Below are 27963 nucleotides of genomic sequence, written 5' to 3'. Positions count from 1 at the left end.
AAATAATACCTGCTCTGTGGTGGTCCTGTGGGGGTCCTGACCATTGAAGAACAGGGTGAAAGCAGGTTAAAAAAGAATGTAGAGAAACAGATGGACTACAGTCAGTAATTGTAGAACTACAAAGTGCTTCTATATGGTAAGTGGAGCTGATAAAATTGACAGTGAGTGTAGAAACAAGGAGGTGGTTTTATGGCTGATCAGTGTATATGTAATCAGCACCTCATCAAAATATCATGACATGGATTTAAAAAATATCAGCATAGAAGTATTATTATTAGGGTTTAAAAATTATAAACTCTGTGTGCTTTTTTAAATATGGGTTTGAAAGGCTTGGACTGTAATTGACAGGACCACTAGTAAAAAGTCAACAGAAAAAAACAATAAAATAATTTATTACAATTCAAGGTATGTGATAATGTCATAATTTCAATATGTAAAACAAATGCCGGTTTAAGCTGTAGTCACTTTGGATGCATAACATACAGCCGACCAATAACAAATCAGTTTCTGCTGTGCATCTAGGCTTGAGAAAATTGGCTACATTGGGTGAACGAAGATCAGTTATTGTCCAAAGTATGCAAGGATGAATTTCCAGCAAGCCAATAAAATTTCCAACAGCCTACTTTGATTTTCCGCTCATTTCTCGACACTGTATGAAGCTCAGAGGTTTGCATTCTCTCCAGAAAGAACGCTGCCAGCGCCGCAGATGCCTTCAGAAAGGTCAAACAATTCCATGAATGCAAACTGCTCCTCAATCAGAGCTACCCTTGATAATAAACAAGCAAATCAACAGAAAGATGTGTTGCTTTTCGTTCCATTTATTGGGTGGGTATCAAATGCCTGGCTCCGGCGCTTTTCTCATTTGGAAGGAATAAAAATGAACCTAACTAGGAGCTCCAAGAAAATTAGCGGCGCAAGTGCGGCGCATTCTCGTCTCCCCCTCAGAGGAATTTGCTTTCATTTGCCTTCATTTCAGATTCACTCAGCTTGCTCGCTGATGCCGTGTCAGGATCCTAATTACTCAATCCCGCCGGAGCTGCTTACACACACAATAATGACTAATGCCCGCCACAGACAAAAGCAATTTCTCATGGCCACCTTGAGTGTGAAGACAGTCCAGACCAGACCAGCGTGGAGCTCAGACTCTAAATGAACCATGCGTTTCTGATGCTTCTACACTAGAGTTGGAATATCAAAAGCAACCCCCATTCCCATGATCAGGGATGATTACCCTTCACTTCTGCTTTAAAATCTAGAACGGAGATGTATTTGAAATCTATAAATGTATACGACAGGCCTGCTGGAAGATACAGTTCCTTTGGGTGAATGTAAGAAAGATCAATAGTGTAATATACAGCTACATTTATTAGAGTGCTTGCACTTGAAGGAGAAATTGGTCTATTGATACGGGCATAGGTCTTCCGACTGTACATTGTCACTGTCTGAGCAATGTCTGGCTATGAATGCACTAAAATGCAAGTTGTAACAATATAATGATTTCCAAACAGTATCAACATTATAAAAGCTTATGAAAATTGGCTGGCTTGGTGGTGCTGCTGGTAGAGGGTGTGTCGCATAGCAACATGGGTCTTAGGAACCTGGTTTAACCACTGCCTTTGGTCTAAGTTTGGAATGCTTTTTGTGTGTTTTAAGTTTCCTCCAGATATGCAAGTGGATTGGCTGCTTTAAATATATGTATATATAATTGAAAGTGATGAATAATTATTTCAAAAACTCCATTTATGTATTTTTTACCTTTCTCTTCCAATCCAATCATATCCAGCTACCCAGTTGTATTTACCTCCACTGCTACAGACCCCTAACTTCACCAAAAAGGGCTATGCCCAACACACTTGAGCACTTGTAACCTTTTTTCACCTTGCCAGGGATCAGTACTGCATATGGAGAGTCACGCACCACTCTCCTTTATTCCCCATCTCCGTAAAGATATTTACTATTCCTGCTCTGTCAATAGAAGTTTACATCATTTAAAAAAACATTCTTTTTTCCTTCTGAAGTTATTTTAGTTCGATTACAAATTTGCCAAATCCAAAAATGCTTTTATGACAGTGTCACGTGTGCTCAGAGAATGCTACAGTAATCATGACCTTCTTACCTCAGACTTAATTCATGGCTTTAATTACATTCCATACGGCAGGCCACAGAGAAATCAAATATGTAGTGCTTATTAATAATTCATACACCTGACTCTAAACAGTGTTGTCTTCCCGTGGCTTATCTTCAAATGATGTCAAAAGAACTTCATGGCCTTAAAATTAGCAGGAGGAAATATCAGATGTTATCAGAGCTTTTGAAGTCACAAACATGGTATAAAAAGTTTCTTTTATCTGGAACTAAAATTGATGTGTATAAACTTTAACATGTGTCTTGTAACAGTATAGCTGAATGTAAGATGGGCTAAATTTGTTAGCAGGCATTTTCTGTGTAAGAACTTTGTAAATTGGTTTTATCTACTTCACAATAATAAACAGTTCATCTGTTTGTGAGTGTAAAGGAGCATTCCAATTAAGTTAGGGATCTAAAACATCTGTAGTGAAACCTTTATTGCTGCACACTACAACTCCCAACTAACCTAGCAGAGTTTTGTATTCAGGAAATTGCTTTATTAAGTTAAGCAAAATTTACTGAGCCAAAAAAGACTACTGTTTGTTATAACTGCCAGATCTGGATTGATTGTGAACCAAGCAAGAAGATTTAAAAACTTTTACTATTTTATAGCCAATAAGGTTTTCTGTTATTTAGGGTATTTTGAGCATCTGTTAGGTTGCTGTTTAAATGTCTACATATTCCAGGTAGTGACAATTATTAATGTAAAAATGGGGACAGAGTGAATGCTTCGTATAAAGCAAATAAATATTTATAGGGTAAAGAGTTAAAACCAAACATGTATTGCGTTTTTACTAACAGACTACTGCATGTCAGGCTTTAAACATTTTTAATAAAAGAAACCTTCCAGACAAGGCAGACCTTAATTTCTGAACCACACATTTCAGCTAAAGCATGGACCCACAACATTAAAATAATTCATGCTAAAATGAGACAAACAAGGATGATAATTAGAAAAAAGAATGAAAGAAGGGAAAAAGAAGAAGGCTGCAAGGCAAACATGGTGATCATGTCAACAAAAGCAGTTGAGGGAGCTATATAAATTAACAAGAAGAAGCATGAGGCTCTAGTGAGCAATAGCACAAGCCAGAACTATTGCACAGGGGTTTGTGGCTCCCATTTAAACTGGATATTTAAGCAATGTGACCAAACATGTGGTCTGTTTATTTCATTATCATCTCCTCAGAATGCAAGGAGCATAACGGCAAAATTGAAAACGGTGGGAAGTCTCGTGCTGCTCTCAGTTCTTTACGTCTGGTGTTCCAACCAGCCAGAACATACATCGGCCCATTTGAAATGTCTCCCATCAGACAGGTCCCGATGTACCGTGTAGTACTGGAGCTCTGCGCAGTGCAGGCATGCAGCTAATAAACTTGCAAGTACAGTTTCAAAGCTTTAGCTTCACGAAACTCACTGCACAAGGAAAGGGTGGAATTAATTTTAGCATATAGAGTTTCACAAGGTAGGACATACTGCAGTTTTATACGCTACATAAGTCCACTATTGTTGTTTATATTATTCCTGCTTGTTAATGAAGGCAATATTATTTCTGAAAAGAACTACTGAAACACGGTGAAATCACAAGCAATAAAGGCTGGTTTAATATAAAGTGCTGTCGTCAAGCATGAATCACATGACTTTACAAGACTAAATAATGGACATTATTGCAGCATTGTAGGACAAGAGTTTTCCTCATTTCATCATGCTTATCAGGCCTCCACAGCTCTGATATAACCACATTCATAGCCGGTTGTTTAGCCGCTTCATCCAATTTGATTATGTGAGCAGTTAAAACTGAAGGCCATATTTTTGCATGTATATTGCTCAAGGAACCGTAAACTGTCAGACCAGATAGGAGGTAATTTTATATAACAGAATCAGCATCAGCAACGCTGAGCCTTATGTATTATGATTTAAACCAGGTGTACATCAAATTTATTAAACAGAACTTTGTTTTGTGTCACTTATGACGAATGATCCATGTACTGAATGAGTATCACACACTGAAACCAATTTGCCTCGTACAAAAACATGACTAAGCGGATTTGATTTAGCCAGAGCAAGCACTATAAGTGGATTGTTATTTATTATGAATGTTTAAACATACTGACAATTTCAAGCTTAGAGCATTAGTTATCAATCAGAGCCATTTATAGTACATTTAGTATGTGAAATGTAATCCTAAAACAGTAATAAAAATTAGCTACATTTATTAGAATAACGACTGTGGTGTAGCTACGTTTGCGCCTTAGCTAATATACAGTAGTTTAAACAGTCTGAGTGGTTTCCTTTAGAAGGTTAGTTTTAATTATACTAAAATTAGCTCAATTAAAATAATTAGCAGTCATTCAGTTATGTCTAATCAATAACCACATAAAATGTTTGACTTATTTATTATATTGCTGAGAATATGAAGATTCAAATCAAGGTTGCAATTCTGCTATTTGCTTGCTACTGCTATTGTGTTAGCAATTAGCTATCTGGTCTGTTAAACTGATCACTTCTGTTGTTTGGTGTAACATTATTATAAATATACTGTACAGTATATTGGCAGGTTTGTTTGTGATAACATATTTACAGATAATTTGAGGCCATTTGAGACACTCACAATAAAATATTACTTATTCCTACTAGTGAATATTGTAAGGAAACATAGTTTGTTAGCAGTTAGCTCAGTAGTTAGTTTGGTAGCTGGCCAGATATTATGGGATGGCAAAAGCACAGGAGCAGATTTTTAATTGCATATCTACAGTATAATATTTCTATAACATGGCACTTATTAATTCTTGGGTATTATTACCACAGATAGATTTTATTTTTCTGCAGTTTAAAAACTATAAACAATTGCTCAGAACAACAAACTGGGTATATAATATGACTGCATTCTGTAAAATGCAATATAACCTACAGCTAACATTTAGCTTGAGCAAAACCACAAGAAGAACACATTTGACCTTGACATTAAAACTGTTGCAATGCCTCAGTCCCAGTGGAACAATAGATCAGTGATTTACCTGCCCGTGTGTGTGCCTTCCCCTTTAAGAAATATCTGAGGCTGTTTGAAAGCTTTCGCTACTGCAACATTTATCAGGGCGTGAAATTAGCAATTGCTAGGAGCTAAATTGCTGCCTCTTATTTAACATTGTTGCTGAAAGGTGACATTTAATCGCTGATTCCTGCTTCCAAGAAGTTTAAACACCAGGAGGCATGTGAGGAGAAAGAGACAAGGAGGCCTGAGACGATGTTCTCATTATAGATTAGTTGGGTGAGGGGGTTAGATCGATTGTGTGATCATCATCATTTTCAATCTAATACAGACTAGCGCCACTTAAATATGTGTTGGCTTGCTGAGCTAGGTCATGCATGCCAAGCAATCAAACAGGCTGTGTGGCAAGAATGTCAAAATAGTTACGCTAGTGCTTAGACGCTGCATCTGGATAAGAACAGAGATGGAAAGTAACAACATATAAGTGAATTGTTACTGTACTTACTGTATTTCTTTTATTTTATACTTTTTACCAAAAAGTATATAAATTTATTACTCACTACATTTTAAAAACAGACTTCTTACACTAGAACCAAAACCGATATTAAAGATTTTTAGCAGGACAATAAGACATTGAACAGTGAGAACTGATTTATTTCCAGTTCTCAATCTCAAGTCATGCTTTTTTTCCCACACACAGAATACAAGATGCATCAAGTGCTGAATTTAGTTCAGCATTCTTTGTCCATTCAGTACGGCACAGGAGTGGTTGTTAAAATCCAGGCACTGAGAACTAAGTTGACTCCAGAGCTTTGGTTTGCATACTGGCAAGAGTACACTAAATGAGTCAGTTGTCATAGTCAGACAAATGGTTTCCCTACTCTACCTCTGATTGAAATTTATTTGGAAAAAGCACTGTATAAATTAAATGTAAAATAAAACTTTGTAACTGACCAACATTTTTAGGCCTATTTTTAAAAGAAATGTAAGAACTTTCACAAATAACCTCCAGAAATGCCACTTTTTTCTTCTACCTATTTTCCAAAATAAATAAAATAAGTTGAAATAAAACAATCACGATAAACAGCTTCAGAATGACCTGCTTCAAAAAATTCCCGACTTTAATTCCTCTCTGCTTTTCAACAAAGCTCGACGGAGTGCGCCAATCAGCTTAAATGAAGATATTTTGAACACAGAGCCAAGTGCTTCAGGCAGGTGCTACATGAGAATCCATTAATATAGGTAATTAACATTAGCCACCATTTTAATTAACATGCAAACTAATTAGCAAATAATTAAGTAACATAAAAATCTGATCTTAATTCAAAATCGGAGGAACCTTTGCTACCTCTGTTCAACTGCTTTGAGTTTTAAGGACTAAAAAAAGAGCTGATTTATTTAGGCAACTTAAAAGCAGGTTGCATTACAAAGTGGATTAGGGAAAAGGCAGCCAGGTTCTCATGGACAGTTTGTGATTGGCTCTCCTGGCTACAGTGGAGGATTATAGAAATAGGTACAAAAACACATCCATAATCAAAGGGAATAGAAATAAAATAAAATAAGCCACATAAGCCACATGAACAAATATTATTTAAATTTTTTTAGATTAAAGCTGAAGTATGTACATTTTATTGACAGGGATTTGGTGACATCTCATGTAGAAAAACTTGGGATACTTATGGAAGGTATATTGTGTAGTGTTATTTGTGCTGAACACCCTTAACTTGCACAATTCAATCTGGTGTTTAGTGGCGAGTGGGCACTCAGGTGGTGCAGTGGTAAAACACTAACATCCCAGAGGTTACATCTGAAACTCACAAGTTTGATTCTTAGCTCAGCTACAAGCAGGCTGGACACCTATTTGAACAATGATTGGCTTGTCTGTCGGGTGCAGGGGATTCCTTATAACTGCTGCAATTACGACCTCAGCTGGCTGATCAATGGTGCCTGCATCAGAGGCAAGGGTTAATGGAGATTAGTGCGTGACTCCACCTGCACGATACAGATCGCCATATGAACTCGCCTCGTGCAGGTGAAAAGAAGTGGCCAGCTACTGCACACGTCGGAGGGAGTCTGTGTTAGTCTGGCTGTGCTCGGTCAGGAGTCGAGCTAAACAACAGTGGTGAGAAAGTGTAATGCAATCGGGTAATTGGATACGACTAGATTGTAAGGAAAATTGGGGGATGCATAAAAAAAGAGTAGCAAGTCATAACACATTCGAGTAGTGTCTGTGTTAAAGTGATGATGGATGATGAACGAGTCCCTGAGCTAGATCTGTCGCAACAGCTCTGACTGATTTACTGTTTTGGGTGACTTGCATCAACACAAGAACCATCACAATTCTGCTTTACTTTTTTAAACAAAAATAAGCTCCTTTAGTTCATATATTCTACTTTAAATTATATTATCTACGTTTTACTTTAAATTCTTAAAACATTATCTATAAATGTACCTTATATGACTGTGGTATGATTGGCACTTATATGTTGTTTAATTTTTATAAGTAAGCTGCAATTGCCGCTTTATCCTGGTCCCATTTTAAACTGAGGACAAGGCAGGAAGACCCTGGACAGGCTGCCAATCCATCACAAAACACTATCTCCAACCCCACCCCCACCAATAATTTCTGTGTAGACGCCCAGCTGGCCTGTAGCATTGCTGAGATTTAAACCAAAATATCTTAGCAGTGGTGGGCTAGTGTAATAGGCCACTGTGCCACCTGAGCACCTTTGGAGTACTCTACTGGTTAAAATGACCAAATGTCTTGACTTATGATTTTCTGCATCTGTCAATGACACATAAAGGTGTGGCCCATACATTGTTGTTATAGGCATATTGCTCATGTACATTAAAATATGCATGCATTTGATCACTAATGCTGCCCAAAAAACACTTTTGTTTGCTTTTGTTTGTTTAAGGCCATATCACTGCAACAATATTAGACTGTTTCTGTAAATAGGGGTAGTTTTACTGCAACCATTACAACGTATGTGGAGAAGTTGTCTATTTGACAATAAATATCCTTCCAACTTGGTTAGTTGTAATCCAAAAACCACTAAAACAGGTTTACAACAAATAAGAAGGGGCTGGAATGTCCCCAGTCAAGCATGCTTTGCATTGCTTTGAGCCTTCTTGTAAAAATACTTTATTCAGACTTTATGCTGGAGGGAACAATTCATGTTTTCTTCCTGAATTGGGCAAGGCCATTGTTGCATATATTTTCCTATGGGTGCAGTCACACTACCCCTATTTTTGTAGCTACAGTGAAGTGTTGTGGTAATCAAATTAATTCACATATTTTCAAAGTACACTGTATTTCTGTGCGTGTTTATGAATTTGCTAAATGCTATCAAAAAGAATACATAACACTGAATTCGTTAACTCATTCATTTTTACTGACTGTTTCACTATAGTCAGGATCACGGTGAGTCCAATACTGCTACCTGGAAACACTGAGAACAAGGCAAAAATACTCCTCGATGAAGTGCCTGTCCAAAGCAGGGCAACACACTGGATCCATGGTTCTCTAAAGCACCCAATCTAGCAGTTGCACCACAGTGATTTCAGATTAAAACCAAAACTGTTCTGTTTCTTTATGGAGGATACCGTAATGTCTTTGATATTTTGTAAATAGTGCATGTATGGTTGCTGTGAAATGCCACAAAAAGGACACAGAAATAAGAACGCTTCGCATAATATGCTGGTGCTTTTAAATGCTACTCATAGCAATCACAGAAAGAAATTGATTTCAGTAATAAGAGAAAGAAAGCAATTGCAAAGATCGATGTGTAAAGTCGGACCCAGCACACAGAGCCAAGTTTACTATTTCATTAACAGTAGGACAAAACTCCAGAACCATTTGCAATGACAAATGCACAGGACCATTATATGCACATTTCAGGTAAGTGCTTCAGGCCAAGTAAAATTCGATTTCTCTGCCCCATTGTATCTCTATTTATTATTTGCTGTATTTGTTCCAGATGGAGAGAGTTGGGGCTGCCGACAAAGTATTGTTCCTTCAGCTCAAGAGAACAGTCTGAAATAAACTCTCCAAGAAAAAAATCCTGCTCCAACTTCCACGCTCTAAGAGCTTCTGCTTCAGTACACACACCCACATGCACACAAACCCTCTCTATTTCTGTCACTCACAGACACACACACATTATCAATGCTGTATTTTACTACTAACAAATGACCCCAAGCTTAGCAAACAAAACAAACATCCCTCAGCTTGTGTTGAAAGGAGAAGATAACATTTTTATTGTGGTCTGATTAATAATTTATAATATCAAGAAATATGTACGGGAAAAAATCACCAACAATCCTGCACAAAAACACATACAGGGAAAAAAGTGTTCAACTGTATTGTGTGTTATTTAATTCACAAATATTATTAATAACCAATAATAAAAAATAATTTTAAATTGTATTAATAGACTTGGTTATATCCCTTAATGTATTTTAGGTTTTAGCATGTTTTTTTTTTTTTTTTTTTTTTTTTTCTTTTCCTCCCATCTGTCCACTAGTGAGATAATGCCCTAGATGTCATGTGTCGGATGCTCATCTGTGGACCAACAATGACGTGGTCTTAATGAAAGGCTGGCCTGCCTGCAGTCGAGATCTGTCTCATATTGAAAATGTATGGTGCGTCATGAAGAGGAGAATCAGACAATGGTGACCACAAACTGTTCAGCAGCTAAAAAGTCGTTTATACAGCAAAAATATTGTTGACAAATTATTGTCCTCAGATCCATAACCATTAAAAAGTATTATTAAAGACAAGGTGATGTGATTCAGTGATTAACATGCCTCTGTTCCAGCTTTGTCTTAGTGTGTTGCAGACGTCAATTTCTAAATTTTTTATATTTTGTCTGTTAAATAAAGCTTCAAGTGAATTAACAATTTTAGGTTTTAGGTTTTAATGCATTTTAAGAAGGTGTCTCTACTTTTCTGAAAATAAGGTTTGTAAATTAGGAGGGCTTGTCCTATGAAAAACAGTAAAAATTTGTTTAATTTTGTGACTGAAATGCTATAAAAATCAGTTCCAGAATTACTGACACCATGGACAGGATGAAGTCATTAAAGATAATAATTTAACTGACTGAGGAATGGTTGCTCCATCTGACATATTCTGTGTTGTGAAGTTACTAAATGTATTTAAGAGCTATAAAACAAATAGACTTAATTATTGCAGATTTACACCCATTTTAATATGAAATCCTGGTTAAATAACCAAATAAAACTTAAACAAATTATTTATAGTTATTTGAGACATTATTTGTCAGTGGCCCATACAGACACAATGCTTTACTACAGCACCATCTGATGACCTTGGTCTTCATTAGCTGTGGTTATGAGCTGTAAATGACCTGTCTAAATAACACCCTGCTCTTTCTTTCTCTATGTGTGTTTGTGTGCGTGTGTGTGTGTGTTACTATGGCAGGCAGCAGAAGGCAGGAGGCATCGCGGGCAAGAGGAGGGGGTTCATGTGCTGAGGGGAATCTTAAGCTGAGCTCTGACAGCACCTAAATGGCTTTGACACCTTTGCGTCGCTCTCAGTCATAGCGGCAAGCCAGCTTCAAAGTTGCTGTCAGGTAAATGACCTTGTATTCCATTAACTGATAATTAAATGGATTTATTCCACTAACGGTTTTAATTAAAATGCTAGAAATATTGATTACCTCTATCATCTCTGCTCCCCCCAGATGAAAAAAGCTTTTAGAATTGTTTATTTAGAGAAGAGTGAATTAAATTAGATTGAATCTCTAAGACAGCAAAATAACACTTCTTACTTTTTTCTGCTGCCGTAGCAGAAAAAAAAACAGCTTCTATTTTTTGATGTTTGATTAATGATTTGGAAACACATTTTTGCTTACCTTGATATTTAATTAAAATATCATTTTAAAAAACCTAATTAAATTCACCTGTATCAAGCACTGAAGGCTGCCAGTCCTGGAAACTGCAGCCCACAGTACTGTAGATGTGTATAGAGACACACTGAGCAGGGGGTTATGGGAAATGAGCTCCCGGTGGCTACTGGCCTGGAACCATTCTATTGCTATAATGCATATTGGCTTTCATGCTGTAGCTGGTGTCATCAGAGCTCAGACATAGCACCTCAGCAAGACCCCCACATCTGCCCATGGACAAACTAATTACGCATGAAATCAAATATGATTTGTAAAAACGGTTCATGAGAAAAAAACAAACCACAAGTGCTCAAAGCAAGTGCTCAAAAAGGGGGTTAACAGTAAAGTCTTTGAATTTCACTGTCAAGTTCATAGAGTACATGAATATCACATGTGTTTATAGTTTTAAGGCTACATTTTTCTATTTGTTTTGAATGATAAACATTAACACGTGCTTTCCAGTCAATAACACAATCATCCACTCAAAAATGCATTTTATTATTTTTTTAATTATATAAAATTTTTAAAGAACTAGATAGTGTGTTGTTGGTCAGGTTCTGAGATGTGTACGTAAAAGAGTATTTAAAAAAACGGTTTGGTATCATAGTGACAAAAAGTGCATTAGCCATCTAACCAATTTTTTACTCACCAATGGTCAATATCTACATTAATAAAAATACGTTACTGCAGCCAAAAGCCATTAATACCTAGTGACTGGAAAGTGATTTTATATAAGGAATAAACTGCTGTAGGCAGTTAATGAAGGATGGCACCAATTAAGGGATTTACATGCCCTAAACTCCTGAAGCAAAGTTTCTTAAAACGGAACATTAATAACACCTGTATACAGAACAACTGGGTTGAGCAGAATGTTGGCTAAGCATTTTTGTAAATGAACTGTAGATGACTGGAAAACAGTGATATTGTCAAGTAAGTCCAAGATTTTATGCAAGCAGTAGGTGGGTATCCTATGTTATGGGGGAAAAGTTCATAACCAAACTGATAGCCAAACCAAAGTAACCGGATAAACAAACTAAAGCTCTCTTATTTTGGACACAATAAACAATTATACTGGAAGAGTTGAAGGTAAATAAAGAGGAAGACCAGCAAGAGACTGATCTAATGAGAAAAATAATGAATGAGCCGTTAACATGATCCAAACAGAAGATTTTCCATAAAAACACTATTCACATGGTCATCAGAAGTCTGAATCCACTTGATGGCAGATAATAAAAATAATAATAATAAAGCAGTTCTGCATTACCTCATGAAGCAGAAAAGCTGGGGCTGCATTTATCACATTAAAGTACAGCACACTTTACCCTAACACACCTGTCACCTAAACTAATAACTGTTGATTATTAAAATAAAGGTTAATGACAGCAAAATTATCACACTTACATTAATGATAAATGAATTAACAATATACATTGTAATATTTATTGCCAGTAAAAAACTTTATCGTTTAGAAATATGTAATATTGATTAAGATTGAAAAGACAGGGACAAACAGAATTATGGCAAAATAGCTTTTAACATCCAGCCAGTACTGTGGGTAATATCATGAATATATTGTCTTGTGTGCATATTAATCAGCCTTCTCAGTCTAGTAGCTATTTTTATTTATGAGATGTACTGTATCTTGCAACCTCCAATATAAGACCATTTCATGACCTCTCTAAAGAACTGTTCAGGAAGAGTGTGATTTACATAAGTTTGTCCATTGCATTCAGTGAATTTATTACAGGCTTGTTTTATATAGCCATTTGGGTGGATCTTTCGGACCTTGGCTCCAATCCTTAATGGCATTTCCTATTAAAACAGCCTGGAAGGAAAATGAGCAGAAGGACTCATTGTTTTATTCATTATCTATATTTTTATAATTAAGTACTTTTTTATACACTGGTGGTAATTAATAATGTATTTATATACTATAATTACATATATTATAATAATACATTTTCTTAGCTATGCTATTAGAAACACATTTATTATTAATAGCAAAATATGTTTCAACTTAACAAAATACTATGAAGCTGATCAGTGAAAACATTGGAAATCTTTATTGCATTTTACAGGATGTCCCAACTTTTCTGGGGACAAAAGAGGTTTGTATTTATATTTTTCAGAACTCTTTAGTACCATTCCTAATTTAACCAAAACCAAGTCTTCCTACAGAAACACATATAAAATCCTTCAAGTCTATATTTACAGATACAGAAGTACTGTCTGATACACTGGTGCCTGTATCATACTACCTGGTATTGGTTCCCTGTAACATTTTGTAATTTTGCTGTGGTAGGTCTTGGAAGGCTCAAAACCAGAAAACAGCAATTATGGCATACAGCTGTAATGAAGTGTGGTTCTGTATAGACTCTCATTATTCATGCATTTAAAATATACTTAAATTATTTATATTATAAAATGCACTATTAGTATTAATTTATTATTATTTAACTATAATTTTTATTTGACACTGCCTAATATTGGTGTTATGATTTAAAGTATTTCTGGTTCAATAGTATCAATACAGTTTGATTTTCATTATTTCAGTGTTCCGTCTTTCCGCTGAGTGCTTCATGCAGTCATTCTTATAAACATGTACTTGTGTAAATGAGAAATAAAAGCATCCTTCTCAAGTTTGTATGCACAGAGCCCAATCCTACTATCCACATAATGCATTCATAGAATCATCAAAGACAACCTTACTGGTCATCCTATTTCTTCCTTTTCATCCTTCACATCCTATTCTGTAACAACAAAAATATATTCAGTGTATATGGCACCTACTCAGATTGTGCCAAACTACTTGGCAAAGTATGTTTGATTTTCTATGTTTCTCACCCTTTCTTGTTTTCTTACCCTTCGCTTTTATCCCCGTCTCTTTATTGTTGTCAACGTGCTACCACTGTTTATATAGTGAAATGAAAGCCTAAAATCCTAAACGCAATTTATCAGAAACATTTCACTTTTAACAATAGGCAGCACTATTTCCATCCCTGACACAGCTGACTTTGAATTACACCTAATTGTTTTTAATTACACAAAAACACCCTATGATTATTGCTCATTTGCTCACAACACATTAACGTTTTCATACCACCCATGTGGAGAATAAATGAACATTACTGGTCTCCTTTTCTTGTTTTTAAGAATACGTTGGACTGTTGGCTTACAATTAAGAACAACCAGTTTGTTTGAAGGATTTTAGCTAGATTTACTGGATATCTATTCTGAATATTTATTTACACAATTATAAAGAAAGTCTGGTAATCTCCTTAGTATTCTGCCAATAAACATACATAAAAAGTCACATAGGTCATCTCTTCCCTAATATTTAATTACACCTCTTCTTGTTGTAATAACAGCAAAATGTTAATACAGACCTAGAATAAATCGTTATCATTTAATATTGAACGTATACTTCAACATGATTAGATTAGATAAGGTCAGGTGCTGTTTGTTTGTTTTATTAGGATTTTTAACGTCATGTTTTACACCCTTCAGTTACATCCATGACAGAAATGGTATTTACTCGTTACACAAGATTCATCGGTTCACAAGGTTATATCAAACACAGTCATGGACAATTTTGTATCTCCAATTCACCTCACTTGCATGTCTTCGGAGCTCCCAGAGAAAACCCACACAGACACTGGAAGAACATGCAAACTCCACACAGAAAGGACCCAGACCGCCACACCAGGGGATCGAACCCAGGACCTTCTTGCTGTGAGACGACAGTGCTACCCACTTAGCCAATGTGCCGCCTAGGTCAGGTGCATTGATTTAAAACTATAATTAAGCTTTCCACTGGTTTTGCTTTAGTGTCAACTAATTAAAATTTATTTACTATTACCAAGTTAAAGAAAAAATAACTAATAAAATGTACTAAACATATGCCAGTGTGTTTTATGTGTTCATTTGATCGTCAATAAATAAATATTCATTCATTCATTGTCTGTTTTTCCACCAATTTATTCTGATCAGGGTCACGGTAGGTCCGATTCATTGGGCAAGTTGCAGGAAACACACTGAACAGGTCATTAGTCCATCACAAGACTCCCAGAGGAAACCTACACTGACACAGGGGGAACATGCAAACTCCAGCCAGGGAGTCAAACCTAGGTCCTTCTTGCTGGGAGATATTAGTGCTATTCACTGTGCCACCCACAATAAACACACAAATAAATAAATAAAATGAAATCAAAGTGATTACAAATTGTCATTATCTGAATAACCAATTACATCATGATATTGTTTCACCTTCATCTCCGCCATGCTGAATTTTAATCAAGGAAAAACCCTGAGCTGTATAATTCAGAAATTTGAGCCCCCTTCCCCCCACAAAAAATCACTATGATTTCCATTTCATGTTGTCTTCTTAAACTGTGATTTGATATTTTGCCACATTGCCCACACTTGTTTAAATCACAGTGTTATCCACCGTAAAAGCATAATGTGATCATAACCATGTGGTGATAAATGTTTATCTGTGTAATATAGTACAGGGTACAGAAGCAAAGCTGTTAGAAAGTGACAGAGTGAAAATCAGGTCAGTTTATACACAAGCATAAATAAATGTTTTAACCATTTAAAAACTGTATTAATAATATTTATTTTAAAGGCTGGAACTGTCTACGCTTTGTAAATTCATACCTGTGTGCCTGCGTCTTAAAGTAAGCACATGACATTGACCTGTAAAAGCTCAACAACATACCGTTCCTTTCCAGACAAAAAAAAAAAACCTAGCACAGGCAGATCATAGAGAACGGACACACACCAGCACTGGTAAACCCATGGGACAACACGAACCACAGTGGAGTCGAACATGAAGCTGTGCTGCACTCTTCAAAGAACTCTCACACAAGACTTCATGAAGTCCTCCTTGGCTTTTACTTATATTTTTGTTCAAGGACACTATCACACTCAGTTACGACATCACAGCTGAGGCATAAAATAGCAGAAATCCAGCAGGCAAGGTGTGCCGTGTTTCCAGCATTTGTAACTGCCACGGGTGGCATGATGAATTTCATCTCAGTTTGAAAAAGCAAAGGTAGGATCTAATGGGAAAATGATAGCTCTGCATTCACAATGAGTGAACGTGTCCAAGCTATTATCAGTGGGGCCGACACGGTTTATTGGAATCCGATAAAAGGTGATATATTCTGACAGTAATGTTATAAATGGCTGTACATTTGTCATTATTACTCAGGGTCGGTTTTCTCTACTTTGAGCTTTGGTTCACAGCATTTATTTAAAGAGACAGCATTAAAATCATAAATATTGAAGCTGTTATAAGGGCATGCAATTTGATCCGACTTCTGTTTATTTAGAGCCAGATTTTTCAGCGCTATTAGGATGTCTTAAATGGTTAGCATATGCACGCCAGGTCATGAGCTGTCATTTGTTTGATCCTCGAGTTTAATAGCCATCAATCATGTCAGATGTCTATTATCTGACAGTCAACAGAATCAGAGTTAATAAAACTAAATTCCCATTTTAGGGAGCATTCTGACAGATTTTTCAATCGTGCCAGCTATTCAGTTTTTCACTATGTTACCATTCAAGTACATTTAATGGTTTAGTTGGTTTCACAACACATGCCCTGATTAATGAAGCTTCTGCATAATAGCTTAGGCAAAAATAAAAATTGTGGAATTTTATGTGTTTATGTCTATTGATGGCTTCATCTTAGTGTCAAAGAGTAAGACCGGGTTGATTGATTGATTCACAAATTGATTAGTTTAAAACCCTCTGTAGGATTAAACAAATCCAAAAAAAAAGGTAAAAGAACATACATTTAACATTTTTAGTACCGCTTCATTTTAGTAAGGCTCTCAGAGGGTCCGGGGCATGTAGAAATCATTCATCCATTCATTTTATTTTAATTACTGACATATATCTGGGAGCAATTACAGCAGTCAATCCACCTACTGCATGTTTTTAGCAAGTGAGAGGACGAGTTTTGCACCCACACTACCTGTAGTGCCAAATGAGAACAGACTTTGCATGTACAAATTAATACGAAAGAGCAGGTAGGGGAAAAATGCCCATTTTGAACCATGTACAAGTTTTATAGTCAATATGTAGTCAAATGAATCAATGAAGATACAGTAGCATATATTCTGGCTTCTGTCCATATTTTAAAGTTTATTCCTTCGCATTTTATTGCAAAATAAAATTTGCTTTTTCACAGGTTTGGATAAGGCTGATATGCCTCACTAACTTATATTTACCTTAACAGTAAATAAATAGTATAGTGTAATATTCATTCATAGTCTGTTTTACCAACGCTTTATTTTATTCAGGGAGGAAACACCCTGGACAGGTCGCCAGTCCATCACTGTCCAGACACACCTAGTGCAATATAGTATCTCCAATTAACATGACTGCATGTCTTTGGACCCGGAGGAAACCCACACAGACACGGGGAGAACATACAAACTCCACACAGAAAGGACCCGGACTGCTCCACCTAGGAATCAAACCCAGGACCTTCTTGCTGTGAGGTGACAGCGCTACCCACCAAACAACCATGTCGCCCTGGTAGAGTGTAATCAGGGAAGTTTATCTACTGTACTTACACAATTAAAACAGATAGTTTAGTCCCAGACTGGTTGCCATCATAACAATAATTATGTATCTTAATGAATTGTTTGCTATTAAAACAAAAAATCACAAGTCATTAGTCTTACATATTTTAAGTAATTCTAAACATTTCCTTCTCACTCGGGCCAGCCTGGAACATTACATTTCAAGCCCCTCCAACACACAAAAACATTAAAACAAGTATCCAACAAGCTTAAACATTTTACACCCAATCAATTATGTTGTGCATGCAAATTAGTACTTTTTTTATTTGAATCTTATTAGTGTTTACAGAGAAGCATCATCCGCTCCTCTGCCTCATCTATGGCAGATTGCCTTGCCACTACTGAGTTTTTACACTGACATCATCCAGAATATGGCAGGCTGAAACAGTCTGCTCTAATCACAAGATTTCACACAGTATAATCTCTTACCACTTCCAGCATCTGTCCCTGTTGGCTGTGAAAGCTGAAGAGAAATAATTACGGCTTATCAAAGAACCACACCGGGCAAGATGGGCTTTTTCTGGGGTATACTACACCTGTGAGATATACATACCACCAAAAAACAGAGCTAGCATGTCACTTTCTCTATCCACCCTAAGTGCTTGGAATATATTTTATGAGTAGGTTTTATTTTTCCCCTACAGCTTCTCTTTCGTCCTCCTGTTTTGCATGGCAGCTAGCGCATGCAGCTTCAGCGCTTTGGCCAGATTTCAGGAGAAAGAGATCCAGAGGGCAGACATTATAATTTTATATCACTTCAAGACAGGGGAGAGACAGAAAATGCATGAGAGAAAAAGTAAGGGAACAGAAGGCTCCTCTGGCATTGTGAGAGATCTCAAGAGGTGGTGATGGGATGCATTTCGGAGCATCTCACCTAAGAGGCAATCTTAAATCAGCAGCCGTGATACGGTAATTCCACCAGCCATATTTCATAACACAGATGACAGCTTTATGTTTACCAGATTGGCCATAAGCATTACAGATACTGGCAAAAAACAGGAGTGCATGAGGAACAAAGAACCCAGGAGAACCTACTTGTATTTCCAGCAAGTTCTTTTGACCTAGAAGCAGCTAGAAAAACTTTTATGGCTAAATCTGACTGAAGAGTTAAAGTGGCTGCATTTCTCCTAGACAGATTTTTTTTCTACGAAACAAACGGATGCAGGCGTGGGTGGCAAAATGAGTTTATTCACAACTGCATCGTGCTCAATTGCTAATCCACTGTGCACTCTGGTCCACTGACTACAACGTATCTCTAACACCTCCAATATTATTAATATACCGTCAATCCTTTCAGAAGGCTTTCTTTTTTTCTACTGAAGCCTTGTTAAATATTCATTGACAATTATTCGACGCTGACTGAAGGCTAAGTGCTGAGAATGAAAGAGAGAGAGAACAAGCTATGCAGATATTAATGTTCACTTCTCTTTTCAGATCCCAATCACTTGCGCACCAGAGGACCAAATAACCAATGATAGCCTCCAAAGTGCCAAAACGCTACTTCCATTAGCAAATACAAGTCATCAAAGATTGTATTTCAATGGGCCAACAGTGCACTACATAGGTTCTACAATGCCATTATATTATACCAAATGTACTGGGTATTTAAATTGCATAGAAATATTTTTAAAACCCAGCAGAAAATGCAAAAATATGAAGAGTCAGATTTCCATGCAGATTTTGAGTAGTCAACTAAGTCAAGCTATCCTTGACAATAACATAAAATTTGACTAAGAGGGGGCTGTCCCAAACTGGAAGTCACAAATTTGGCATATTATAGCCTATTGTGCGCAGTACTATCATGAATATCAACTGTTAAAGATTTGATCTGGTGATATTACAGTTCTGGGACCAACAATAAAACATATATACACTGTCGAGTCACATTATTATGACCACTAGCTAATATCCAGAGTAACCGCCGTATGCAGCGCGGACAGCCGCTAGAAAGGCTGGGAGTGACTCAGTAAGGTCCTGGTAGGTTGTCACAGATATCTGGAGCCATGCTGACTGCAGTGCATCCCTCAGCTGCTGGAGGGTGCATGGGGAAGGATCCATAGAGCGAACACGACGATCGAGGTGGTCCCACAGATGCTCAATTTGGTTAAAGTCTGGGAAATTAGGGGGCCAGGGTAGTACTTGGGAAGTCTTGGTCATGCTCTTCCAACCAATGTCTGACATTTTTAGCCGTGTGACATGTCGCATTCTTGCTGAAAGATCCCATCCGCCTCAGTGAAGGCAATCGGCATGTATGGGTGTACGTGATCTGTAAGTATGGATTCATACCCAAATCGGTTGCGAGTGCCTTCCATATGGATGCATGGGCTCAGAGAATGCTACAAAAACTTTCCCCAGACCATCACGCTGCCACAGCCATCGAAAGTAGGAAGTGATCATAATAATGTGACTCAACAGTGTATTTTTTTTTGTTAACCCATTTGTGTTTTACTAGTTTCAATTTCCAGAACATTTACTAATATAATGTAAATCACAAATATACTCCTGACACTATTTTTACAAATTCTGTAAATTTTTGCTATAAAAAAAGCATTCTAATAATTAACAAGGAATATAATTTTTAAGAAAATGTATTTATTTACATAAACAAGCTGTTTGTTAATAAGTTTTAAAAAGCAAACATTTTATTAATATGACATTAAAGAAAAAAATGGCAAAATATAATTAAGCTCTCTATAGATAATATAACTCAATTTGAACATTACAGTGAAGTATTTTTCACAGCAGCAAGTTGGGTATTTCCATTAACGCTACACCTTAGTGTCACAGCAGGGTATCACATTCATCTTTATCAAATTTGGACAGAAGTTATTAATCATTTGCTGGAACGGGATGTGGATAACCTGATAACCACAAAGGAAATCAAAGTCTCAGTTTTCTTATGTGCAGTTCCTTTTTAGAAATGCACGTTGATTTTAATAATTAGTGCCTTAAGTGTTTTGTGTTACTTTGTTTGAAAGCCAGTTTACATCTAAATGCTGAGGTTTATATAAATAAAAAAATATGATCTGGTTTATGGTGTTGACTTTTGCTGGCATTACACTGATCAGCCATAACATTAAAACCACCCTTCTTGTTTTCTACACTCACTGTCCATTTTATCAGCTCCACTTACCATATAGAAGCACTTTGTAGTTCTACAATTACTGACTGTAGTCCATCTGTTTCTCTGCATGCTTTGTTAGTCCCCTTTCATGCTGTTCTTCAATGGTCAGGACCCCCACAGGACCACTACAGAGCAGGTATTATTTGGGTGGTGGATCATTCTCAGCACTGCAGTGACACTGACATGGTGGTGGTGTGTTGTGTGTTGTGCTGGTATGAGTGGATAAGACACAGCAACGCTGATGGAGTTTTTAAACACATCACTGTCACTGCTGGACTGAGAATAGTCCACCAACCAAAAATATCCAGCCAACAGCATCCCATGGGCAGCATCCTGTGACCACTGATGAGGGTCTAGAAGATGACCAACTCAAACAGCAGCAACAGATGAGCGATCGTCTCTGACTTTACATCTACAAGATGGACCAACTGGGTAGGAGTGTCTAATAGAGAGGACAGTAAGTGAACACGGTATTTAACAACTCCAGCAGTGCTGCAGTGTCTGATCCACTTATACCAGCACAACACACACTAACACACCACCACCATGTCATTGTCACTGCAGTGCTGAGAATCATCCACCACCTAAATAATATCTGCTCTGTGGTGGTCCTGTGGGGGTCCTGACCATTGAAAAACAGGATGAAAGCAGGTTCAAAAGGTATGTAGAGAAACAGATGGACTACAGTCAGTAATTTTAGAACTACAAAGTGCTTTTATATGGTAAGTGGAGCTGATAAAATGGACAGTGAGTGTAGAAACAAGAAGGTGGTTTTAATGTTATGGCTGATCGATGTATATCCATCCACAGGACAGGACAGGATTTCAATGATGGTAAAATGTTCCTGATTCAGTTGAATAAATTTGCAATGCCCTTTTTATCTTTTCACAAATTAAGTAGTCTGAGAAAAAATGACAGTCCTTGGATAATTCTAATCACCTGTAAACTAAACAAGGATGTTTATGAGAAGCACATCACATCCTTTCTTTCATGTTTCACCATTCATTTTGCAATTACTAACAATTCTCATTTCAAAACACTGGGCTCATACATCTAATTAAAAAACCTTAACATGAGTAAAACCCCCGCCTGCATATTAATTTATATCATTTGTGTGATTAAATATTTGAAACTGTCTGCAAAAACCAGGCACTATTAACTTTTTCATAAAACATTCATTTCATTTGTCAAATTGCTATCGGCAAAAACACTCAGAGAGGTATGTCAACATTAAATCATTTTATAAATTACAACTGGAGTGCCTTTGCATGCTAATAAATGCAAAGAGAACATTCCTACTTATTTGGATCCTAGATTTTACTCATGACCCAGTAAACATTTTTACAGCCTGCAGATGATATCTTGATATCTGTCAGGACTAAGCAAAATTACTGTTTAACATGTTTTCCATTTCAAGAAGAATTTGGGAATTATATTGTACATAGGTTTGACCTGTAAGGAGGACAAGATCACATAAATGGATGTAGTGAATGAACTTTTGGGCCCTATGATTATTTATTAAACTTTAAAATTGTTTTTAAAAGATACAAGATGTTTTAGAATGATGCCTATTTTTCCAACACAAATAACAATTCTCATAATGCCAACATCCACACAACGTAATTATTAGTGCATAAATTGAGGCACCAAGTCTATGCCCACCAGAATCATCTAATGAACACCATTTTGAGATATAACTGCAGAACAGCTCCTAAACATGCATACAGTTTTAAAACGTCCAATCTGAATCTGAAGTTAGCACTAATATAAGAATTACAGCTAGCCTGAACCATGAAAATGCAGTGAACTTGAACGTTGGGGCATAAATTAGGGCACAGAGGTGCCAGCGTACCCAACTGCCTCTTCAAATGCAATCTTGTGTAATTTCATTTTACCATTAATAACCGCAGGCCACCATTTAAGCATGGTGACTTTGATATACCTAAGAATTCTTCCATATGTATGAAGAGACAGTGTGCTGCCACACGACTGCTGTTAACATATGCCAGAAAACCGCACGGCAATGGTTAAGACGCCTGCAGCCCCTTCCTCCTCCCCCCCATTCTAGACTCAGCCAGAAAGAGGGGTGAAATGGCAACCCTGGGGCAGACAAGCTGTCTCCAAGCAATCTCTGATAAGCACCCTGCTTGCCTTTTACATATACACATCCATACGACAGTGGGGGAATATGCCACAGACACCTGGCAGGGACCAGGCGCAAAACAGTGATACGCAGAATGCTCAGAGCCATACGTACGGTCCCCGACATGCTGTGAAGGTCCCCCAACATTCTGAAAAACCCAGAGGTCAGGGCTGCATCTGGAAATTATATATGTAAATATCACAGTAAATGCTGGAGTGTCATGGCTGGGTTGTTAACCCGAGGGCAATTCTGACAAGTTGGTAGAGGATTAGATTGGCCAGAGTAAAATAGCACGCTCTAATCGGAGGTGATGACTTGGAGAGGGCTGAAAGTGCTTCAGAGAGGAGTCCATTTCCACATGGAGAGGGCAGGGGTACATGTATGATGCAATTCCACCTGTTTCTTTTTATGTTTTTTTTTAATGTGATTTCATTCGACAGTCTTACAGAAACATAATAGCAACCCCCTGTTCCAAATGGTGCACTTGAGGGTGAGTGCTCTTCATTTGCACATGCCCTGAGGTCTGCAGGGCCGTAGGGGGTCCCATGGCTCATTTCAGGGTTCAAAAGTGTGCAAAACTGACCTCTTTGTGGCCTTAATGTGTCCTTTTGTAAAGGCTGCATCAATGTGGAATCAGCACAGGCCTTGTACCCAAAAGGATTATTGGTAAACGACAATGTTGAGGTTACACTGAGAGTCTTTTTAAACATTTAAACTCTCAAGAAGCAAATGCATTTCAGGCCTGTGTAAATGACTGCAGGGTTTAGGATACAATTAGGAACATTAAGGGTTCATGTAGAAAATAGATAAGCTTATATACCATGAAAAAAAGGGGGTGCAGGGGGTTACATGTGTTAACCGACATCACCTGCCTATAGCTGCACAAGAGGCCATGTGCTACAGGTACAGCTAGTTATAGTCAGCTGAAAGCTGACATTTAAAAAAAAATAACAATAATTAAATCAGAGCTGGATATGATACTTGCATTGATTGAGATTGCTGTGAGATAGAATGCTGTGATGGACCTGACACTACACAGACGTGTTTCAGAATACCCAGCACACTGGGATAACTGTGATTATACCGTCACACAATTCAAACATACGGAGTGATGTACTGAGCTATATCACTGAGTGTCATCAGGGATGGACTGGCCATCGGGAGGGTCGGGAGTTTTGCCGCTCTGTATGTGGGCCGCTGAGAGAGTGAAAAATAAATTCTGTTTTAAATATTCCTAAACAATAATCCTGAAGTGTGCATTGGCCCACCACAGTATCCTCACTGCATGTCCATTGGCCAATCACAGAAATGTCCCTCCCCCAGGATAAACCGTAATCAGAAAATACATATTAGAAAACAGATAGTTCCGGTCCTAAAATCTGATTGGCTGAGCCGCGTTCGAATCCGTTGTAAAATCCCTGATATACGCCGACACCTATGACCACCTCACATTATTCCATATTAATACGCCACTGTGAGTTTGCTCTGTCAGTGCAGAAACATTCTGAAGCAGGGAAATGATGGCTGTAACTGGCCACCAAAGTAAATCTTCACTGCAGTCGTACTGGCACCCTAACTTCAGAGAGCTGCAAGCAGATGCAGAAAAGTGCAGGAAACTGGACAACCTGTTTGGCAGTGAGGAACTACAGCATAGCCAAAGAGCAGAAAAGTATAGTTAGAGTTCAGAGCCTCTGCTTCGTTAGTAACGCCGTTTAAGAAGAGACTGTGGGCCCATCTCAAATGTCGCCTATGCCCTACTTAGGGTACTTCCTAACAGTACAAAACATTTCTTTTAACAGTCACTGAATGATTAATAAGTAGTTATCTAAGCTACTGTTAGATACCGGGGGCTTTAAACCAGCCGTTTTAAGGACTATTTTTGTGAAAGTTGTATTAGGTCATGTCCAACATAGTGCACTACATAAGGCGGTGGATATAATTTGAGATGGTACCATTAGTCTCCGCTCCTCAGAAAAAGTAAACACTAGCTTGTCCTCTGTAATACAGAAAGGAAAATGCAGTTGTTCAGGAAATTTTTTAGAGTGATTATGTGCATAGCTCACATGGTTAATTTCCCTTGTCAACATATTAAAGTATTTACACATGCGATTTATTTCTTTGCTCATCGGAAGGAACAATGCTCTAATTTGGAACAAACTTGAATTACATGTGAATAAAAGTGAAAAAAAATAATATTTACCAGTGTTAAAGGTTTCTTGCGGTTTAATGAGACAGGATGGGGAAATCCAATAGAACCATTTAAGAAACTGTAAACGTTAAGAAATATTGTAGAATTTGAAATTGTGTGTGATAGATGGATGGAACTATTAATCCCAAAGGAAAGTGTATATATATATATATATATATACAGTATATATATATATATATATATATATATAAATATATATATATATATATATATATATATATATATATATATATATATATATATATATATATATATACACAGTATATATATATAAAATGTATAAAAAATTAATTAAAAATTAAAAAATATAAAAATGAAATGTGCATAGGTGGAACAGGAAGTGGGATTGGGTGGGATGGGGTGAGGGGTGGGGTGATATGTGTTTGTAGTGGGCTGGTCAAGGGTTAGGGTTAGGGTCCGGGTTAGGGTCCAGGGCTGAATTTTGTTCCCAGTCCAGCCCTGAGTGTCATATACAACCCCTGTTAATAATGCCACCGGCATGTCTGCACACATGTAGGCTTTTCCTCTGCTTTATCCTTACTCTCCTTGTTCTGTGTGTCTAGATATCTCCTGACATTTAGCTAATGCAAAAAAATATGTCACTATATGCTACTGGGAGTATTACCATGGCAATATGAGAGGCTTGCAGTGCTCTAGACCATAAATATAAAGCCAATGAGTCATGTGATCAAAGGGTATCTATTTATAAAAGCCTAAAAGAAGATAAACACTCATTGCGCAAGAAAGAAGAAAATATCTACAGTCTCTAATTGTTCACCTACAAGGGTTAACAGGGTATGTGTTCCTAATAAAAAGGCCAACTTTGTCTTTAAAAATTCCCAAAAATTCCCTGATACCAGAACAACACACACTACAATGACATTACCATGTTAGTGTTATTGCAGTGATGAGAATGGTTCACCAACCCAAAGAGTAATGGTCAAAAGCCACGCACAAAGTGTACAGAGCAACAAATTGACTATAGTCAGTAATTGTATATTCTCAAAATGCATCTGTATAGTGGGTGTAACTTGTCAGTCAATTAATGTACCTCCCAGATAGTTGTACCTAATAAAGTGCTTTGTAAGTGTATATAAAACAGGTGCCAAACAACCATCTACAGCGGGCACCTCTAACAACCATGGCAATGAATGTCAAACATGGACAACTGTGACTAACTGTGGTGCTCACTGACTGTGTTAGACAACAGTGCAGTTGCTAAATGCCCCAAAAATAGACACAAAATAGTCATACTCTTTAGCATCATATCAATGCTGCCAAAGCTCTGGTATCAAAGACCAAAAGGGCCAAAGACCAATGACTTATAACTTGGTATAAGAAGCAAAAAACCTGGATTTTCACAATCTTGTTTAGCAAATTAATGTTTAATGTAATTTCTAAATATGTACCTGAAAAGATTAAACCTTAAGGTTTTTTAAACAACAGCTGATCAACTGTTAAGTATGATGAGGAATCAATAGTGTGGACGGTTATCACCAAGGTCCAACAAATAGGTGCAACCTTTTTTTGATAGTAGCCCTTATATAAGTGTGCTAATGCCACAAATACTGCTAAAATCAATCATAATTGGTTTAATAAAAACCAGGATAAACATCTTACATTGGCCCCCAATCACTAGAGTTAAACATAAATAAACATTCATAGAAAGCTCTATAGTGTAGACTATGAAGTGGTTTTCCATTTTTTATTTAAAAATGCTTTAACTTTCTCACCATAAACTATTTAATACTTGTATGATGCCTTTGCACCTTTTTCGTTGTTTCTCTCGTCTTTCTTGCTCTCCCCCAACAGTTTAATTAAAAGAAAATAACCTAAGCAGACAGCAATTACCATTTGTCCAGTATCCAGCCTTGCTCAGTCATTATGGTCTGCCGGAAATAATTCAGACGATGCGACAGAACACAAAATAGTGTATCAGAGCATATGTTCAGCGCAATAATAACAAAGCGTTATTGCTGTCAGGAGAGATGCGCCCTGCTTCGCACGCACCTTAATGGCATTCTAGGGAAAGGCTTCATGTCTGGCCAGCACGTATATTACTTCTACGACAGCGAGCATTGCTCATCTGTGTGCCGTTTTTTAACCAAAGCAAATTAATGACCACAAGCAGCACCTGTTGTAGTGTGGCATTAGAAATTAATAGCAAGCAGGGCTCCTTGTTTAAAAGACCGCCTTGACAGCACTTCGCAAATATTGTTTAGTCAGTGAAACATGGGGCTAAACAAGCACTATGAATTCCCCATTCTACTATTAACATTGCTCAATGGGCCATAAGGTGGTTTGAGGCAGGTATTATTAGGGATTTTAATTAGAATTTGACCCTTCACCTTGATCTTTACATCTACAGAGGTGAAATTTGCTGCCTACATAAGGAAATTGCCAGAGTTTACTTTATCTTGATGTAAGGTGAAGTAAGCAAAAGCAGATGAGTCACATCTTGAGAAAAGACACTTTGTAAAGGTCAGTTTTCTACCAGTGGGTGAAGGTTAAAGGCACCCTGGGATGGGATAAAGGATGATCCTTCAAACCAGATTGAATTCTGTATTAAACAACAGGTTTTTTTAAGACGTTATACACGACAGACATGCTGAGACAAGTGAAAGGACGCCGACACACATTATCTGTAGCCTTGAACCCGACCCCAGCTCCCACCTCCGCCTGTCCAGAACACAGCCCCACCACCCCATTCAACCCACTGAGATTTGTGCCTCCTTGAGTGACCTTCCCCTCCCCGCACACGCTCCTCTGGCCTGTCTCTAATTAGGCGATGCATCTGATCATCATTAACAGCTCTGTGATAATGAATCACTTGCTGCTCTCTCTCTCTGTTAATTCGCTATAACCAAGC

General features: G+C 37.4%; 1 protein-coding gene across 1 annotated transcript in view; it reads right to left on the bottom strand.

Moving 5' to 3' along the window:
• Window positions 1–27963, bottom strand: part of akap6 (A kinase (PRKA) anchor protein 6) — a 151716-nt gene that overhangs the window by 67985 nt on the left and 55768 nt on the right. The gene's annotated exons all lie outside the window — the stretch shown is intronic.

This window comes from Trichomycterus rosablanca, chromosome 13 (genome assembly GCF_030014385.1).
Source record: "Trichomycterus rosablanca isolate fTriRos1 chromosome 13, fTriRos1.hap1, whole genome shotgun sequence".
Taxonomy (NCBI): domain Eukaryota; kingdom Metazoa; phylum Chordata; class Actinopteri; order Siluriformes; family Trichomycteridae; genus Trichomycterus; species Trichomycterus rosablanca.
The sequence above is the reverse complement of the archived record's forward strand: the minus strand, read 5'-3'. Positions and strand labels throughout refer to the sequence as shown.